This window comes from Syngnathus floridae, chromosome 1 (assembly GCF_059516105.1).
Source record: "Syngnathus floridae isolate MCC-2025c chromosome 1, RoL_Sflo_1.0, whole genome shotgun sequence".
NCBI lineage: Eukaryota > Metazoa > Chordata > Actinopteri > Syngnathiformes > Syngnathidae > Syngnathus > Syngnathus floridae.
In genome coordinates, this window is record NC_142413.1 from 11,038,423 (window position 1) to 11,057,868 (window position 19,446).

At 39.6% G+C, this 19,446-nt stretch overlaps 1 long non-coding RNA gene across 4 annotated transcripts; it reads left to right on the forward strand.

The window, feature by feature from the left end:
• Positions 1 to 6,596: 6,596 nt before the first annotated feature.
• Positions 6,597 to 17,278, forward strand: LOC148404054 (uncharacterized). 4 transcript variants are annotated; one of them, XR_015858617.1, is made up of 4 exons: positions 12,263 to 13,165; positions 16,386 to 16,541; positions 16,649 to 16,775; positions 16,888 to 17,278. It is a non-coding gene; the product is annotated as an uncharacterized LOC148404054 (long non-coding RNA). The 4 variants fall into 4 exon arrangements; XR_015858619.1 differs by lacking the exon at positions 12,263 to 13,165 and adding an exon at positions 6,597 to 6,938 and having other exon boundaries at positions 16,392 to 16,541; positions 16,649 to 17,278; XR_015858616.1 differs by having other exon boundaries at positions 16,649 to 17,278.
• The last annotated feature ends 2,168 nt before the right edge of the window (positions 17,279 to 19,446 follow it).

Below are 19,446 nucleotides of genomic sequence, written 5' to 3' on the forward strand. Positions count from 1 at the left end.
TGTATCTGATCAACGCTTGGCTATAAATAACAAAATCATCAAAGACATCCATTCTCTGAACCGCTTATCCTCACAAGGGTCGCAGGCGTGCCGGAGCCTATACCACCTGACTTTCGGGCAGGAGGCAGGGGACACCCTGAACCGGTTGCCAGCCAATCAAAGAGACAAACAACCATTCGCACTCACACCTATGGGCAATTTGGAGTGTTCAATCGGCCTACAGTGCAATATTTTTGGGATGTGAGAGGAAGTCAAAGTCCGCGGGGGAAACCAACGCAGGCACGGGGAGAACATACAAACTTCACACAAGAAGGCTGGAGCCGGAATCGGACCCACAACCTCTTCACTGTAAGACAGACTTGCTAACTAGTGGACCACTGTTCCACCCATTATCATTTAATTGGGTCTGAGAATATTAACCACATTTTGACGCTTGTTATTCAGTCTCAGAATTACAGCACCCAAACAATAACCTCATTAGAAAGCATATCAGCACTCCAACCAGTACTTGAACCAGATAGTGGAGAGACCTCAACAACTTTTAAAATAATCCATTTTAAAAATGCTTTCAATTTTGTTCACATAAAATACATGAAACATTTTGAATGTTAATAATAGCATCTGTATCTAAAAAAAAAGACTGCATGAAAAGCAAATGGAGTGATGTTGTAGGTGTCCCTTGTTTCACTGATGAGTCAAGAGGTTTTCAGATGGTTGCTTCACTTCAGTTGCAGCTTGGCATCATCAAACAAATGAATGCTGCTGTCAGAGCTTTGGAGCCCCATTCCATGTGGCATTGTTTTGAAAAAGGTGCAACAATAAAACGTAGTGATGTGGAATTGATTTCTTAAGAGCACGTCACATTAAATCATTTAGAGACATCAAATATTTATCAAAATTAGCTAGTTCATTCTTTGCTATCACCTTAAACTACCACAATCCCCCAAATTCCCTGATCATATATACGCTCAAAGTATTTTATTATCTAAAAGCTCTGATACCCTCTAGCACTCGAATACATTCGGTAGCACGTAAAATATTGCCGAGAAGACTTGTATTAACTCGCTTTGCTTTTAGGATTTGTCGTGGCAAGAGCAGCATTCTGTCTTCGCTTTTTATAATGCACTACCCGTGGTGCTGACGGCTGTGCAAGCATCTCTGTGAGGAGAGTTAAGAAAAGTACATCAGCCCAATGATGGATAATGGATCAGGTCTATCAGTTTTTCCCTTTTTCCGGGCATCTGCATGCTAGAGAGTCTACATCGAGGAAACATAAAGCACATGACTTTCACAATAATAGCAGTGCACGAGTGTTACTTTTCCTTCTGCATATTATGACCAAAGCGCCAGACAGACCATTTATCATGCGATGTAAGTTGCTGAACTGTACAATAAAACCATGTCAGCATGCCAGTGATTCAATAACTGTGCAGACATTTTGCAGATTAAAAGCTTTCAGCAGGAGGGAGGCTCATTGGGCTTCAAGGTTCTTCTCCCTATCAGTCTGCTCTATTAGTTTGACACAGTGAACCTGGAGTCATACAGTATCTGATTTGACTCTGGAATCATTCCAGTTGAGTACCACTTGGAGTGGACGAGGCTGTGATGCTGGGTGCAATATGCACTCATGGATTATTATTGAGGATGGGAACAAATTAGGTCCGTGATGTTAAATAACTCAGATTTTTGCCACAGAACTGAATTTAATTATTATATATTATATTTTAGGCAGTAATATTTAACCTAAAATCTTTTGTTCATTTTTAATCAGCAACAATTTGTTTTGATATGATGGAAATCTAAGAAAATTTATTTACCTGTTGTTTAACACCTTACAATATTTGACTCTTTACTATAAATTACAGCACCTACTTTGGGCTTCATCACTAAAATGTGATGTTGTTATACGAGATTATGGGGTCAATGAGAGATTTGTTGGCAGTTGTCAGAATGTCTTGATTGACCTGGAAGCTCCTGAGTTCCCTAAGTATAAGTAGACGTTGTGCCTTCTTGTACAGTGTCTTCGTGCTAGGAGAAAGATAGGCAGTTATCCAACAAAACCCTTAGAAATTTAAAAACTTTGACTTGCTCCACGATTACGTTAGGGTAAAAGCTTGCAGGCTGAGAATGGAATATTGTGTTTTCAGTTATTTGTAATGTGGAATATTGCTTCGGAACTCAATGGTTTCGTTTCTCAACGTTCCTTCTGGAAGGAATTGGCGTTGAGATCCGGGCCTCTACTGTATATGGTGAGCAACTGCTGGGATTAGATTTCTCTCTGTCTCGAATTTTAGGTTTGCCTCATTGTTGAAAGACACATCCTGTAACAGGAGAATGAAAAGGGAGAAGAATCAATTACAGAGTGGGAGAGAGGAAACACATGTTGAGTTTGTACAATTTCAAGAGAAGGAATGATGAGGCGAAGGCGGAGGAGGGATAGAGGAAAAAAACGGCAGAATCGATTAAGTTGGATGCTTTTTTTAAGGAATGTACAGTGTTTGTGTAAGTATCAAATGTTGAAGCTTTGTGACCGCCCTAAGGGTCTCACAACATTCATTTTGTCAATAACAGATGCGGAAGGTGCATGGGCCAAAACACTCTACAATTGACTTACATCAATTTTAGGCACTCATAACCATAGACGCACTTTATATACGTACAAGGGAAAATATGTTTTTGTTGTTCTTCCTTTTAACTGAATAGCCATCATTTCACTGTCTTTACCTTACCCAATCAAAGCTTGAAGGTTTGACAATGTCTTCAACTGCGATTGGCCGGCACCCAGTCTGGGGTGTACCGTCTTTTGCTAAAAGTCAGCTGGGGCTGGACCAAGCTCAGTCCAGGACCCTTGCGAGGGTAAAAGGGATGGACAATCAGTGTTGGGAGAGTTACGTTAAAATTGTGTCTGTCTGTCTGTCTGTCTGTGAAAATATCTGGATTTTGCTTGGTAACTGAAATGAATCACCTGAAGATTCCTTCGTCAGTGTGCACAGTGACTGATCCATGTTGGTTTAATTTTAGAAATAAACAAAAGTACACCCCCCCACACACACACACACCATACTATAGCTTCATATATGCAAATGAATCATTGGAAAAGGAAATTAGGGGTGCGTGGGCTGCCTCAAGCCAGTTTAGTCATAGTCATAGTAATTAGCTATTATCTATTTTTTTCAATGAACCTTAATTACCCAAAGTGACTCAGAGTTAGTGTATATCTACAGTAAGTATTGCTGTTGGCTGTTTGACACAAGTACATTATGAATACAGTGCATGATTACTGGTACTATCTTTATCCAAGTATCATTAAACCCATAGTATGATTTCTCCATTACAACTGAGACTTTCTGGAAGGGTTCTGGAGCAAAAAGCTAGTTGTCATCAAGAGAATAGACTGCTAAAGGAAAGTGGGGACAGAAGAAATCAAAGGAATGACACCAATATTAATGAAGCAGTTAACATATTGTAAAGGACGATGTGATGAAAGGCAGATGTGGTTGTGGCAGGAAAAAAAAGGATGGAGCCGTTGAATTAATGAACAGCAGCACTTAAAATCTGACTGCCTGTAACTCAACCCTGCTGATACATAATGAAAAACACTGACTTCTCATCATGACCTTTTTGTATTTAATACCACTGACATGTTTCATCAAGTATTACTTGGATACGTTTCTTAGTTTCAGTGACATGCACCATTGCTACATGCAAGACTATGTTTTAGATAAAAATGGCATAAAGAAGCATGGCAGTAATAAGGAAATGTGACAGCAGAAATTAGGAGGGAAGGAAAACTACAATTGATTCACGAAAAACCTTTCATTTTTGGTCTAGCAAAGTTCTTTAAGGACTGCAAATGTGCAATGAAAGCAGAATATGGAAACAACCAAGCCATGGTTTCAAATAAAACATAGACACCTTCTATAGAGGAAGCACCAAAGTAGAACATTCATTCATTCTTCAATATTGCTACGAGGGTTGTATGCTGGAGCCTATCGTGGTGCCTTTTGGCCGATAGGCGTGGTATACCCTGAACAGATCACCAGACAACCTCAGGGCACATGTAGACAAGTAGTTATGCTCACAATCACACCTACAGGCAATTTTAAGCCGTCAATCAGCCTACCATGCTTGTTTTTTGGGTGTTTTTTTTTAATACGGGAGGAATTCGGAGTACCCCGAGGAAACGCATGCAGGCATACGAAGAACATGCAAACTCCACACGGGAAAGCTGGAGCCAGAATCAAACCCTGCACCTCCAAACTGTGCGGTAGACGTGTTAACCAGTGCTCTACCAGCAAAAGTAAAACACTTCATTAAAAAAGAAATGCCTCAAAACATGAAAATTGAACTGTTATCAAGTATGATGGGATATCGTGATACTTTTGGTCAGTGAGCATCTTATACATTCACCATTGTGGCTTTTTTCTATGTTCTTTTAGATGGCACAATACAGTAGTTAGCAGTGATGGCTAAGTTTTACTATGTGATGATTACCATAAAACCAGAAATGAAACCTTAATTTTGCGAGAAAAAGTGGTTCAAACATCTCTGCACTGGTTTGCTCCATTCAGTACAGTTAAGCATAGAAGAGAGAGGAAAATATGAATGTGCATCAAACTAATCAGCTCTGTCAAGTGTGAATATATTTATAGACTCATTTTCCTGTATTACTGGAGAATTTTAATTCAATCACGCATCCATGCCTGGTGGGAGCTTATCAATTACACTTCGCTTTATCCTGTTAGCAACCATAGCACTCGGAATAGATTGCGTTTGACTTTGGAGGTCACACTGGAATGACAAATAGTGATAGATCCCTATTCTGGCTTAGCAGTGAATGCATGTACCATGAAGACTGATTAGTTGTCAACAGCAGTTTTAGCCCGAGTCAGATTTGAAGCAGTCTAAACAGGGAAGCTCAGATTTAACACCAATTTGACTGGGGTGGGCCTAAGGCGCTCCCAGGCCTGCTGTGAGACATAGGCCCTGCAGCGTTCTTGAGTCTACCCCAAAGCCTCCTCCTGTTTGGGCATGCCCAGAACTCCTCATCAGGAATGCATCTGGTTGGCGTCTGAAAAAGATGCCCAGGCCAATTCAAATAGCTCTCTCAATGTGGAAGAGCAAATTCTGGGTGCCCTGCCAGTGTGAGCTTAGATGATGCTATGATAAGCAGCCCGGGGTCCTTGTAATAGTTTTATTGTGGTAGGAGACTTATTTGTTATTCATGTAATGTGACTGCAGCGATTCAGCTCTACATTGAGGATAACAGAGGCTTAGGTGAAATCTCTGACTGGAGCTCAAGAGGCTTGAGTGGTCATCCGATTCAAACGTCAGAGAAACAAACGAATATTAAACACTCCTGCCTTTTTTTTTTTGGAACAGAAATATATGAAAAACAAAGTGGTTTTGATAGATTTTAAAAAAAAGGTTATTTTAAAGGACAATGAAAAAATCTCACATTTGAAAATATGACAGCAGACAGTTGCATTTTTGGTAGGAGCTACCTGTTATATTGGAATGTAAATTACACTGGTCAACTGCAAATTCTAATCAGAGATGGATTTGCACATACTGAGCAAAAAGTCGAATGAGAGAAAACTGGAGAGGCAGAAAAAAAAGAAAAAGAACTACCCTGCCTCAAATCGGGCGATTGAAAGCTACACAACAGGATTCTTTTTTTTTTTTTTTTTATTGAACCACAAACAATAGCATGATTGTCAAGAGAGATACATTCAGGAACTTGCTCACCAAATTGACTGTGCCAGATGCAAGACTGCACCATATTTGTCAGAGCTTTGTAATTTGGCGGAAAAGAAGGATTGTCTATCAAACAATTAATTAGTCCTCCACATAGTTTTGTGGTAATTGTATGGGCATGTTTTAATTGATGCTCATAGCAACTGAACATGCAAGCATAAATAAAGTAAAGTACGTAATATCCCAGTCGTGAGTGGGTTATCAGTGGGGCTAAAACAGATGGAACGAATGTCAGATGCCCCATCTGTCTCTTAAATCAGCTCCAGCTTGCTACTGAGACAATGGCGCTCGATTATCCATTAGTATGCATAAAATGAACTTGTGTCCTGAAACAAGTGCAATGGGGACAAAATTAGCACTTTGCTGTTTGGATGCTTTCCATTATTCTGTTTGAGCTCGCCAGGACAAAAACGTGCACACAAAGCACATTTTGACAATTGCCTTACACAGCCTTTTCACAGGTGGTGGTCGCATCTTATTTGCTCAGTGTTGGGCCATTTCCAAGCAATTTGGTCAGTCTCTTAATCTCAAAGCAAAGAAAAAAGAACCTCAGTTCCAAAACGTCCTATATGGAATTGCTCTATTGTGTGTACTGTGAACAGATGGCATATGCACACTGTTCAATATTTGCACTTGTTTCATTCCCTCAGTAAATTTTAAAATTACACCAAATAAACTGTTAAATTGTTTATTTCAAAATTAACGCCACCGTCATCGTAACTGCATCTGTTTTCCAATCACAACCAGGGAATGTGTCAAAGCTCATTTGATTTTGTTTCAAACAATTCTCCATCCCAACTCAATATCGAGAGGAATCGTAGGAGTTATATTTGCCTGTCTCTGCTGTTGCTGGAATTTTACCAGTATATCATAATCTAGCTGTCTCTGCTAATTACTGGAGCTGCTGTCACGCCCGTGTCAGAGCACGCTCGGCACAAACTTCCCACAGCCACACCCCTTCATGATAATGAATGTGTCTGTCACCTGCTCCCTCTTGTTGTCTCATGTATTTAACCCCTGCCCGTGTGTTTCTCGTCGTCGTCGTCGTCGGTGTCTACTATTATCGCCCATCTGTGTCAGTGCCTTGTGTTCCTGTCCTGCTCGTTCATTTTCCCCCTGTTCTTATGTGCGCAGAATCTGTTCCGTGTCCGAGTGGACTTCTGTTTGCCAGTCTGCTGTCTGTGAGTCTATGTCCCGCTTGTGTCTGTGTTCGTCCCTTCCCTTCCCTTCCCTTCCCTTCCCTTCCCTTCCCTTCCCTTCCCTTCCCTTCCCTTCCCTTCCCTTCCCTTCCCTTCCCTTCCCTTCCCTTCCCTTCAATAAACCCTGGTCCAAGCTGCATTTGGTTGCCCTTGCGCCTCTAATTCGTGACAGCTGCCTTTTATTCCATAGGAATACTTTGCCTGCTGTCCAGTCTAGCTGCAGCAGTATGTTGACGTGCAAGGTTGGGTCGTAAAATGGATTCCAATAAACTGTTACCAAATTACTTAAATAATTTAACATACTTTTAATTCCTTTTGGATTCATATATGCTAAAGAGGAAAAAATGTATATTGCTACAATATACTTTTGCATACAGTGGATGAACGGAAGGACGGATCAGTAAATATGAACCAAGGTGCCATTGCTGGGGCACATTCGTGAAAGAGCTCTTGTGTACCGTGAGAAATGATCAACTTTTGCTTAAGGCCAAAATTAGCAGTCATCATGGCCTCCATCTATATATGGTCACAATTTATTATTTTATTAAAAGAAATGGCATTTTCCTGTACAAAGCCCTTTGCCACATGTATAGATAGAAGTTTGTCAGTTGGTAGCTAACAACTATTGTTAGCAGCTATGTCCTCATAACACAAACCATACCTCTTAACTCAACCATAATTCGATAGTGTACATCAGGGGTGTCAAATTCATGTTTTTCGCGGGCCCCATTGTAGTCATACCTCTTTTCGGAGGGCCATTATGACTGTCAACCCAACTAAATGTATGAGCGCCTCATATTATATACAGTAAAAGCTACAAAACAACTGACAAATAACTCGTTTTCAAATCAGACGAGTAAAAACTGGTCAAATATTTTAAAAAAAGATATTATTAAAAGTGAAGACAATTTGCAATTCTAGTAATGACACACGAATTTGATGCACAATTTTTCTTCGCGGGCCACACAAAATGTTGTGGTGGGCCGTATCTGGCTCCCGGGCCTTGAGTTTGACACCTGTGGTGTACATGCTGAAATGTTTGGGTTAGTCGCTTTCTGGTTTTAAAAAACAGAATAAGAGCACAGTTGTGTTTTTTTGTGTGCATTGATCTGGCTTTTAAGAACAGAATATTGCCAATATTCAGGTTTTTAGAAGCTTAAAATTGACTGCTTGTAAATGTGTTGATTGGTTCCTTCAAAGTACCTGTTTGCTCAGGTTTGCCCCGCCTCAGAAATACGCATCAATGCGACTCCCCACCCAATTGCTGGGTTTGGCTCACTGGTGGTGACAGGCTAATGCGGTCGGCGGTGAGCTCAGAGATTTTTGGCTGCTGAATGAGGGCAGGTGTCTGTGACGCAGGGGTCTGGCCGGCAAGAAGCTTAAATTGTTCTGCGAACCTTACTAATCGTGTCTGTTTAGCCATCAAACGCTAATTCGACCTCAACAAGCCAACGCAGCGAACGAGGGCTGTCTGACTGTGAAACTGTAACAACTTTAGCATCTTTAACGTTCGAAAACTATGACCAATCGCCACCAACGTTTTTTGCGTATTTGCACATTTCGCCCATTGTAAAGAAAATTTTAAGAAATAATCTGCACAATATCATGAATTTTGGTTGTGGTTTACACAGGTTGAAGTGAACAAGAGTAGGGATGTGCATTTACATTTTGATGACAGTTAATCACCATTTGAGACAATTGGTGACAACAGAAGGTGACAAACCAAGCCAGGAAACAATTAGATAGACATTAGAATGGTTTCCTGCCTGCCTCCTGTGACGTAGACAGGCTTAGATGGGAGGGAAAAAAAAAAAAACAGGAAGCAAACTCCAAAAGTGGGCGGGCCAGATTGTCATGAATTTCTTCCCAAAAAGACCCCTCGCTTTCTGAAATTGTGTCTGTTAGTATTCTGAATAGTGACATCATAACTGGGTTCTCTGACCATGTGTTGGCAGCAAGGCCAGGTGAAGATCTGCCATTTTCAATTTACCACCTGACTACACTGTCTGACGCACTGTCAGAGCAAGAAAAGTAAGAGGAGCTGCATTTAGTGGCAACACTAAAGTTTGCAGTTTGCTTTTTCAGAAGCTTAAGAAAAAGAAAAAGCAAACTGGTTACAGCATCAAGCAATAATATTATGAAAAAGACCACATATTGTCAAAATAACCAGGAAAAAAGATTTGCAAATATCATCTTGTTGAAACAACATAGTGTAAGATGCATTGAACAATAGAAAACACTATCTATGCAGTTTTTGTGAAACTGGAAAGCACTGCAATTCAAGCTTGTTTTATTTTTTAGACTCAAGGCAAATAGTTCCGTCCCTAGTCATCACTGCAACAAAAACAGCAGCATATAGGGCCATCACCTGGCCAGTAGCTCCCCTTCCACGAGACAGGAATGCCCAAAAATTGCATGAGTGAATTGTGTAAACATTATTAATCAATGAGATGTTTTAACAGAATAATGCAACAACTTACGGTGTTTTAAAGTGCAGGAAATTTGCTAAATGATTACTTCAAAACAGAACTTTAGGCACTCATGTGAGTGACCCAAGCTCTCAAACATACATCAATTTTCCAATCAATACCATGGTAAAGTCTTTTCTCCGTAAATGAAACTATAAAACGCTTCAGAAATTACCAATTTTCTTACTTAAAGCTTTCTATTGTATGTACTGCAGCCACCACCAGGGGTGGAGGTTAATATTAGCCTCAGGGAAAGTAGTCAACATAAAATTCTTGCAATTAAACTGAGTGTGTATGTTTTTTTGCTGGAAGGGCAACTTGGCCTGAAGACAACTTCATCTCCTGACTGCGAGCCATCATGTCATGTTGATGTACGGTTAGATGCATTCCGGCGACCATAACAGTGAGAGCTCCTGTAATGTGATGCAATTGAAAAAGACGTTAAGGTCACAGAGATGCTTTGAATGGAAAAATCACTCATATACTTAGTATGCTAGAGGTCATTTCTGGGGCAATGGCCATGGGGATAACTTGATTCTAGTTGGATACAATTCGCTTGTGTATTTCTCTCAAATGTACGATGTGACCAAGCACCTCAAAAACTGGTGGTTAATCAATGCCATATCCCTCCCTGCTGGAACGTCTGCCACTGACGGCAATGACTCAGAAAAATGACTTCGGCTTGAGTGCAGGATAATTAAATTGCATTGTATAACCCACTGCCTCTCCAATAGGCATGTCTCAGGGGAAACATGATTTAAGACTAGATGTACAGTTCATTGGCACTGGGGTTTGGAGTTTCAAATAGGTTGAGGGGACTTATAGAGGAGAATTAATTTAGAAGACTGAGATTTACCGTATTTTCCGGACTATAAGTCGCTCCGGAGTATAAGTCGCACCAGCCATATAATGCCCCAAAAAGTGAAAAAAAACATATATAAGTCGCTCCGGAGTATAAGTCGCATTTTGGGGGCAATTTATTCGACAAAATCCCACGCCAAAATCAGTCATGAACGAGCAACAACAGGCTAAACGATAGCAACAACAGGCTAAACGATAGGTATGCTAACGTGACAAACACAAACAAAGAGCTGAGAACGGGCCTGACGTAACATATAGAGGGATTAAGGACAACTATTACATGAATAACATGTTTATAAAACCATCAGTGTCACTCCAATTCATTAAATCCATCGATCGTTCTTTATCAACAATGGGTGCACGCGGCTGAGGGGGCATAAAATTCAAAATATTCCACAGGCTCTTATAACGATAGATAAACTATATTTCAAATAACTATAATATAAGCCAATAATATTATCAAACCATCCGTGCACTTTAAAATCCATTAAATCCATCGATTAAATTCCTCGTCCTTTGTCAACATCGCCCTGACGTCAGCCTCGTCTTTATTCCACAGATCTAGTATATAACTATATTGTAGCGTTAACAAAGTACAAGGATAGACGTGGGTTTGGTAAACGGCTCTTTATTAAACAAAACAAACTTCCAAGCGTGTGGCGGCGTGGACTTCCAGACACGAGAGCTCCATGGCATAGGACCGGGCGTGCGTAATGGCCATGTCCGAGCCCTATGCACCGTTCGCGGACAGCCACTCGGCCGAGCGCCGGCCCCCGACTCAGTAGAGTAGGACCGGGCGTGCGTAAAAGCCATAATAGTTTTTCAAACCTTCTATGTCACGCCAAATCCTTAGTTCCTTCAAACTCTTTGTCCTCTGTGTCACTTAGAAATGATCACGGCTAATGATGCCGGTAGTCCTTACGTGGATACGTTTGTCCTTTATGTATACAACCGCCGCGCCGCGCCGTGCCACTGACGTCACTTGAAATAGTAATCATCACGGTTCTCCAAACTTTCTTTCTGCTGCTCGATTACTGTTTTCAGCTGCATATTTTACAACTTGAAGTTTGTAACCTGCAAAATATGAGTTTCTTTTTGGTGCCATTTTTCTTAAGCCCACCCAGTTGATGAGTCACGGCCAACGGTGAAATTCAGAGCGCCCTCATCCAGTTTCATCTGAAAATATAATTTTTTTCAGATGTAGTTTTTTGTTTTGTTTATTTGGTTGTTTTATCAAAGTCAAAGTCTGCTTTATCGTCAATTTTTTTTCATATACTAAGACACACAAAGAGATTGAAATTACGTTCCCACTATCCCTCGGTGAGATACTACACATATGCATACAAGCAACACAAAAAAAAAACAACAAGAAGGCACAAACAATGAATAAATAAGAGTGTTGAATAAATGATAAATAAACAAATAATAATAAATAATAATAAATATAAGAGGAGCAAAAATGGAGCAAGTGTACATACAGCAGACAGTGGACTTGGATATGGTGCTTTAAAGTGTTAATTGCTTTATTTGATGTTTTCTCTATTTTTTATATTTTGAATATGTTCAAGATAAAGATATAAAAGCATGTGAAGTGATCAACTATACTAAAAATAACATGGGAAGTGGTCAACTATACTTGTAAGTAAGTGATGTCTTAATGATCAAGTAAAAATTTGTGAAAAAAAACACATATAAGTCGCTCCTGAGTATAAGTCGACCCCCCCACCCAAACTATGAAAAAAAACGCGACTTATAGTCCGGAAATTACGGTAGCTCTTTTCTGTCGCGAACTTTTTTTTTCCAACAGAAATGTTGTTCGAATTCTCGGTCTATTTTGCTTTCTGAAACCATATCGTGTCCTGTGGCATTGCAAATAAATTTGAATACAAGATAAGTAGGCTTGCACAGGTTAAAAAAACAAGTGGGAAGTATGCTTTAGGGGAAGGCAATCGACTCCAAAATGCAGAGGCCTGTGTTTTGAGTTAATTAATTTTAGAAGACTATAATCCACAAGAAGAGTCAAAAGCTAGTCTCCAATTAAAAATTTGTGTTGTGGTATCTCTTTCCACAGACACAATAATTTAGATTTTAAATCGTTTTCATTCAGCCGAACAACACTGAAAATGTCTGCCACATTCATAAAGGAAATTAATATGCTGTGCCTACAAGATGGAGATTTAACGGATAAATTTTGACACAAACTAAAAGATAAAATTGCCTCCTGGAGCTGATCGCGGTTGAGCTCCAACAACCCACTTTAATTGAAACCAAGCTCAGTTTTCTGTTTTTGCCTCAATACCATCAGAAAAAGTACCCCTTGCTCAGCTATTAAAAAAAACTTGGAAGGATAAAAAAATAGGTTTTTTTCATTCCAAAGGGAATAATATTCACTCTGATCACGTCCTGCGCTTGAGGATCTCATCACAAAGGAGTGTGGCGCTTCCAACTCAGTGGCTTTGTGGAATTGTGGAAAGTTATTATAAAGGAAACGTCTGTGTTGCAGAAGATTTGATGATAATCTTGCTCTTTGTTTGGCTCACATGCTCGAATGACTAATGCAGAATTTCAGCTGTGATACAAAAACTAGTTTCTCTTTTTAATGCTCAATTCATACCCAAACAACAACCAGAATGCAAGAAAACTCAATGCATAGTTAATGCATAGTTTAAAACCAAGACACCTTAATTCTCTTGCCACAGGGATGAGCGTGTGTGGATTAGACCTGCCGAGTGATATATTGGTGGTGGTACGTCAGCTTTAAGCGAATGAGAGAAAAAGAAAAACAAGCAGCAATAACAAGGTGATGAAGGATTTGATACAAAGGTTGGTGGGGGAGCAAGAGAAGCCAAAAGATACTCCGATCTACCGTAGCCAGGCAAGGTAAAACGCAAAAAGCAACTATGAGCCGAGTGAGATCAGTGTAAACCAGGGGTCGCCGATTCCAGTCCTCAAGGGCGTCAATCCAGCCTGTTTTAGATGCATCCCCACTGATTTAAATAATCAGGATTGTTATCACGCTTAACAGAGTTTGCTGATTTCACTGATCATTTGAATCAGGTGTCTTGTAGTAGGACCGCACCTAGAACAGGCTGCATAGGAGCCCTTGAGGACCAGAATTGGTGACCCCTGGTCTAAACTCTCTGCATGCCTCTGTCATGTGTCTTCATCTGCGCATGCTGACAGGCGTGTCTAATTTTAGCAGTCTAAACACACTGAGTGAGTGATAGCACCAGCTAGCAGAAGGTTACAGGGGGAAACAGGCAGCCTTACACCGACATTGATCTAAATGTCAAGAGAGAGGGCGTAGAATGAGAGGTTAGGGAAAGGAGAGACTTGATGACAAAGGGGAGGAATGGAGATTAACGTAAAAGAGTGATCTAAGACAAAGCCGGATATAATTAGTGAAGGGTGATGATAACACTAGGGGCAGTCAATTCAACACCTAAAATTTGCGAGGCTGGTGTAACGTCATGGATGCATGTTCAAAGTCTGTAAATGTTTAATGATTAATGCCAAAGCTCCTCTGGCCAGCAATTAATGATAACCTTGTACAAAAGGAATAAGACATACTGATGACATGAGCACAACTCAATAGGGTTCTAGAAAAGGCTGCCTCTTTTACATACTCACTCTGTTGTATGAATGCTGCTGGAAACCCAAATTTCCCCCCGGCATCTAAAATTTAGATAGTCGACTGCAGCATTGTATGTTAAAGCAGATACCAACATTTCATTCTGTTGCTATTTACTTAAATCTAGGAAGCATTTATTTTATAATGAATCTTCTGTGCAATAGATGGACATTTTGTAATGCAATCTTGTCCACGTTCATCTCGATGAAGGGATTCACAACACTGTAACTGTTCCAAAGGACTCAAGCTTCTCTAATCAGTCAACAAGCTGTTCTTTGAGCTTCAGCAGAAGGTCAAAATCTTGTATTTGTGTAGTATGTCACATAAGATTCCATCAATCAACTGTTGTTTCAGCAGTGAGTTTCTCATTACAGTGGTGAATGAGAAACAATAAAGTAGCCCATCCATTTTGGGGAAGAAAAAAATAAATAAATAAAATGGCAAAACACAAAACAACATAAATGTTGACAAAATGAATAATATAAAAATCACACAGTTAAGTAAAGATGTCTCTTTGCTGTCAGTCATTTCAGCAAAATTAATGATTTCACGAGCCAAAATTGTCTGTTCACTGACAAAGATGAATTTCATTCAGCATGCTGCATCGCTGCTTGTCAGAAACTTCTCTCTGCCAATTAGAGATGCTCGTTATGAGCATGGCATTATAAAATGTGTTCACATTAGTTGTTGGGCAACGCACTTTTATCAGGGCAATCATTTCTTGTACTCTGTTAGATCGGTTGTTTATAAATTATTGTGTAAGCTCTCTGGATGCTCAGGGGTGAAAATCAGCTCTGGAGAGAGTCTCAGAGTTTTCAGTAGTCTCCAATAATGGCAGAAAAAGTTGCTAGGGCAACATACATGCACACTTCTGGTGCTCATTTTAAAAAATTACCTACCAATTACCTACAAAGTGTCATTTTTAAGGGTATCCTGAAGTTATGAGTTTGAAATGATATTACTTGCTGGTATACCTACATTTCAAATCATTAATATAGTCAATTCTAAACATTTTTAGAACAATATCAATTACCGTATTGGCCTGAATATAAGATGGCGTTTTTTTTTGCATTGAAATAAGACTGAAAATGTGGGTGTCGTCTTACATTCGGGGTCTAGACATTATACCCATACACAACGCTAGATGGCGCCAGATATCTTTAAAGTGAATGCTGAACTTAACTCCCCAGGCCAAGGCGAACCCCTGTCACGAAGAAAAAAAAATAAAAATAGTGGTAGCACGAAGAAGAAAAATAAAAAAATAGCGGTATGAAAGAAAAGAAAAGAGAAGAAAATAAGAGAAGAGATAACAGAAAATAGAGAAACAGTAGGTTTATTTACATTTCAAAACCAGAAGCCATTCATTTACAAATGTGATTGCATTTTAGTCTACATATTTAAATGCTGATATTAAGATGTGATAGACAGTTTTTGCATGATTTGAATGAGGCAAAATAGCATGCTTTTTCTCTTGAATATATTATAATAATTTGGTTCAGATGTACTGTAATTATTTTCTGTACAAAAAAAGAAATTTGGCGTTCAAAAAGTCTTATTTCAAACTTGAGTTTTGAAAAAGAGGGGGTCGTCTTATAATCAGGGTCGTCTTATATTCGGGCCAATACGGTTCTCACAATTTTTGAAGGGCCAATACCAAGGGTTTGCTGTGTATACATCCATCATGGAGACTCAAGAAGATGATTATGGCCATATTAAATTTCTCAAGTACATAATATAAAAAAAATATCTCAATTTATTTCTGTAAATCAATAACAGGTCCAAAGTACTGCATTAAAAGTTTGAAGTACTTTGTAAGTAATCGAATCGTGCCTGTAAAAGTGATATCCTAGTTAGAATTTAAGACATATTTTAATAAGTTACACTGAAAAAATTATACTGACATTTTGGTTTATGTACGGTAAGAGTTTGAAAATACAACATCGCAATAAATTTATTTCGGATGACAGGGGTATTGCAGGAATGTGTGGAAAGAGAGATGATGCACTGTACATGAATGATTGTCCTAACTACATCTGATTTGTAAGTTTTCAACATCCCCTTTATGTTGCTGGTGTTACTTTCATAGCAACAAACCTCTTTGCTCTTTAGAATAAAAGCTGTTTGTAGCAGCCATATGGAGGATTTGACCCTCGCTGAGAAAAGAAAATGCAACTACAGGAGTCACCTTTACTTGGCTGAATGCTTTATTCAGTAGCCGGTGTGAATAATGAATGATGTCCAAAGGGATAAATTGAGTCAGGCAGACTTCTTTTACAATGATGAATGTGGTGATATTGGAAGTAATAAACACTATACAGCATGCACAGCAGCTTTTTATTAGGATCTTTAGTCATTGTTGTAAATGGGGGAAGTTGCGTGGACCAAAAGGCAGTCAGTATCCCGAGGACATTAAGCAGCAGGCCTGTTCTGAGCTCCTGTTGGTGTACACAGCATGTTTTGTTTATTGAGACACAGAAACGCACCTGGTGTTAAACGTGGTGCCGGCAAGAAGTGTTCTCGCTGCATCTGGCTGTTTCATCTGCCCAAGGACAAGAGAAATTACACTACTGGTTTAATTCCCAGACCAAATGGAAGGGCATGACAGCATCACATAAAAGGAAAATGGTACGTAGAGCCTGGACCTCTGCATAAATGTCATTTTTCAGGATTCAGGCTGAGTGACTTCCAAGGGTCAAAGTGTGTAATGTCAATTCTTGCCTGCCACACCGAAGGATGAACCAAGAGGACACGCCCAGACCTATTTACCTTGAAGCTGTGTGCGTCATGACATGGAAAGAGACAGTTGGTTGTCAGTCTTGCATGTTGGACTTCTCCTTGCAGACATGGCATCAACCTCTGGTCTGTAGTATGTTTCAATTCTTCACTTAATCTACTTGTCAAAGATATATGATCTAATCTTTGTTTTCCTCCCAATTAATTTTTTTCTTTTTCTTTCGACTTTTACCCTCAGGGGTCACCACATCGAACCATCTGTTTCCATCCCACCCTACCCTGTGAATCCTCTTCTCTCACCCCAAGTAACATCATGTCCTATTTCTGTCCCGTTTTTTTGTTTTTTGAAAAAATAAAAAACAACAACAAAAAACATCATATTTTACTGCATAAAAACATCACTGACTTTGACACTCCCCTCCAAAATCGACACTACCTTGATTACTTAAAGGCATCCCATGTCAATCACCATGATTGACTGGTTAATCACCACCCTCTCTCAAATGGTCTCTCTCTCACTCTCTCTCACCCACCCACCCTCTCTGTCGTAATTTATAGCCAAAAATTAATAATCGACGATAATTTATTGTTTAACAAAAGGGTAAAAACTGTGTTTTTGAATCGTTTTCTTTTCCTTAATAAATTCACCGTTTTAAAAACTGCGTTCTCTGTTTATTTGAATTATCAATGTCTGATAAATTTCTTTAATGCATTTAAACATTAAAGTAAACAATATAAAACAGAGGAATTTTAATGGTACGCTATGTGAAATTTCAGAGGCTTGCAGGTAATGAGGCTGAAGCAAATGAAATGGGAATAGATAAAAAATAAATAAAAAACAAAGACACCATGCATAAGCGTTATGTTTTCCTGGTTCTTTTATCTTTAATAGGGTCACTAAACGTCCGTATTTCCTGGGACATGTCACGTCCTGTCCCAGGCGTCTGGGTTATCTTTTGAATGTGAGGAAATGTCCTGGTTTTTAAATTACCTTCATAGGACCATTAAATTTACAGGCACTAGCACACTGCGCACAGCACTGTGCGTAATGTAATTACTGAACCGTGTCACTGTGGGCAGCCCTGTTCATAATCAGAAGATAGACAACTTTTGGTACGCAAGCAACATGCCGAAGCACAAATGTATGTTTACCGATGATTTACGAGTGTCCCCGCTTTCAGACCGGCTCGAGACAAGTGGGAAGCCTTGTGCACAGTGTGCAAAGCGGGTACATATGTTTTGCTGTCCAATGGAGGTGCAAGGGATCTAAAAAGCCACCTGGGCACAAAGAAACACAAAACAGCTGTGCGAGGCAAGAGTAGCCTTGTAGCTGAGCACTTTGTAAAACCAAGGAATGAGGATGCAGTGAAGGCTACATGGTCATTCCACACAATGAAACATCATAACAGTTATCGATCCATGGACGGCACTAGTTCATTATTGAAAAAGACCCTCCCCGATTCTGACATTGCCAAAAAGGTCAATTGTGCCTGAGGCAATTGCTCATGGTGTTCTGGCGGCTCATTCTGCTGAAGTGGCCCCCGAAGCACTCAAACACATCCAAATCTGTGGTGTTAGTACTGATGAGAGTAATCACGGTGCAGTAAAAATCTTCCCAATAATTATTCAGTACTTTGATTGTAAGGACGGTTGTGTGCAGACAAAATTAATTCAAGTGCAAAATTCACCAAATGAAACAGCAACCATCATTGCTAACTACCTGATAACTACCTTTAGTCTGAAAGGCGCCAACTAAATGTTGGGGTCTTTTCTGTATTTATTCCACACATTATAGGGCACATGCATGCCACGACTTAGGGTAAACAAACAAACAAAAAAACTTTACAGGGCCAAGACAGTGAGTTCAGTTGTACCTTATTCTACTATTTAACCGTGTACTGTACTGTACTCACATTATATTTTATCAATATTCCTACGGATTTCCATCCAAGTCCTCATCTTCTGTATCAGAATTGAACAGTTTATTAAATTATTCAACATTAAACATTTAATCGGTTTTGCACAAACCAATAGTATTCATTTATCAATCAGTTCTCTGATTTGTTTACCGCCACAGTCTAGTTATTTTACATACAATTTAATTTCCTCTGATTGGTTCATCGGGTCTACATATTACATTTCTGTGGCAACAGCTACACAACAACATTTACAGATTTAGGAATTTGGTCCACAAAAAAGGCACACCTTATTAAAAGGCAACCTTTGATTTTTAAGAAAATTAAAGGTTTTTAGGTGTGCCTCATGGTGCGGACAATGTAGTGATAAGGTTTGGTTCATACACATTCTGTACTTTTTTGTTTTGTCTAGTTTTAAAGTAAACCTCAGTTGTGAGTGGTATTATCCAGTTTGAATCAAGCCCAGAGCTTTTTTTAGACTGTTCACAATCTGTCAAACTACACATGGCACACTTGAGTATGATAGAATACAATGATCCCTTGCTATTTTGCAGTTAATTTTTGCGGCCTCTGTGCATTGCGGGTTTTTAAGAATATTAAATATTTCAGATATTTCGGTGCATTGCGGCTTTTTGCGGCGTCACTTGGAGCGCGGGGCTTTGTCTGCCCATATGACTTTACACGCTTCATCTCAGCCTCCTGCAGTCCCTCTACGTATCCACTCTTCCACTTCGTTCACATCAGCAGAATCAGCAGCATCTCTGATTTGCACTTCATTTGTCACGAACGAGGCAGGACAACTAAATGCAACACGGGCTCACACAAAGTTTAAAGGAGGGCTGGAATGCAGGACAACCAGGCAAGTTGACGAGCCGGTCGGG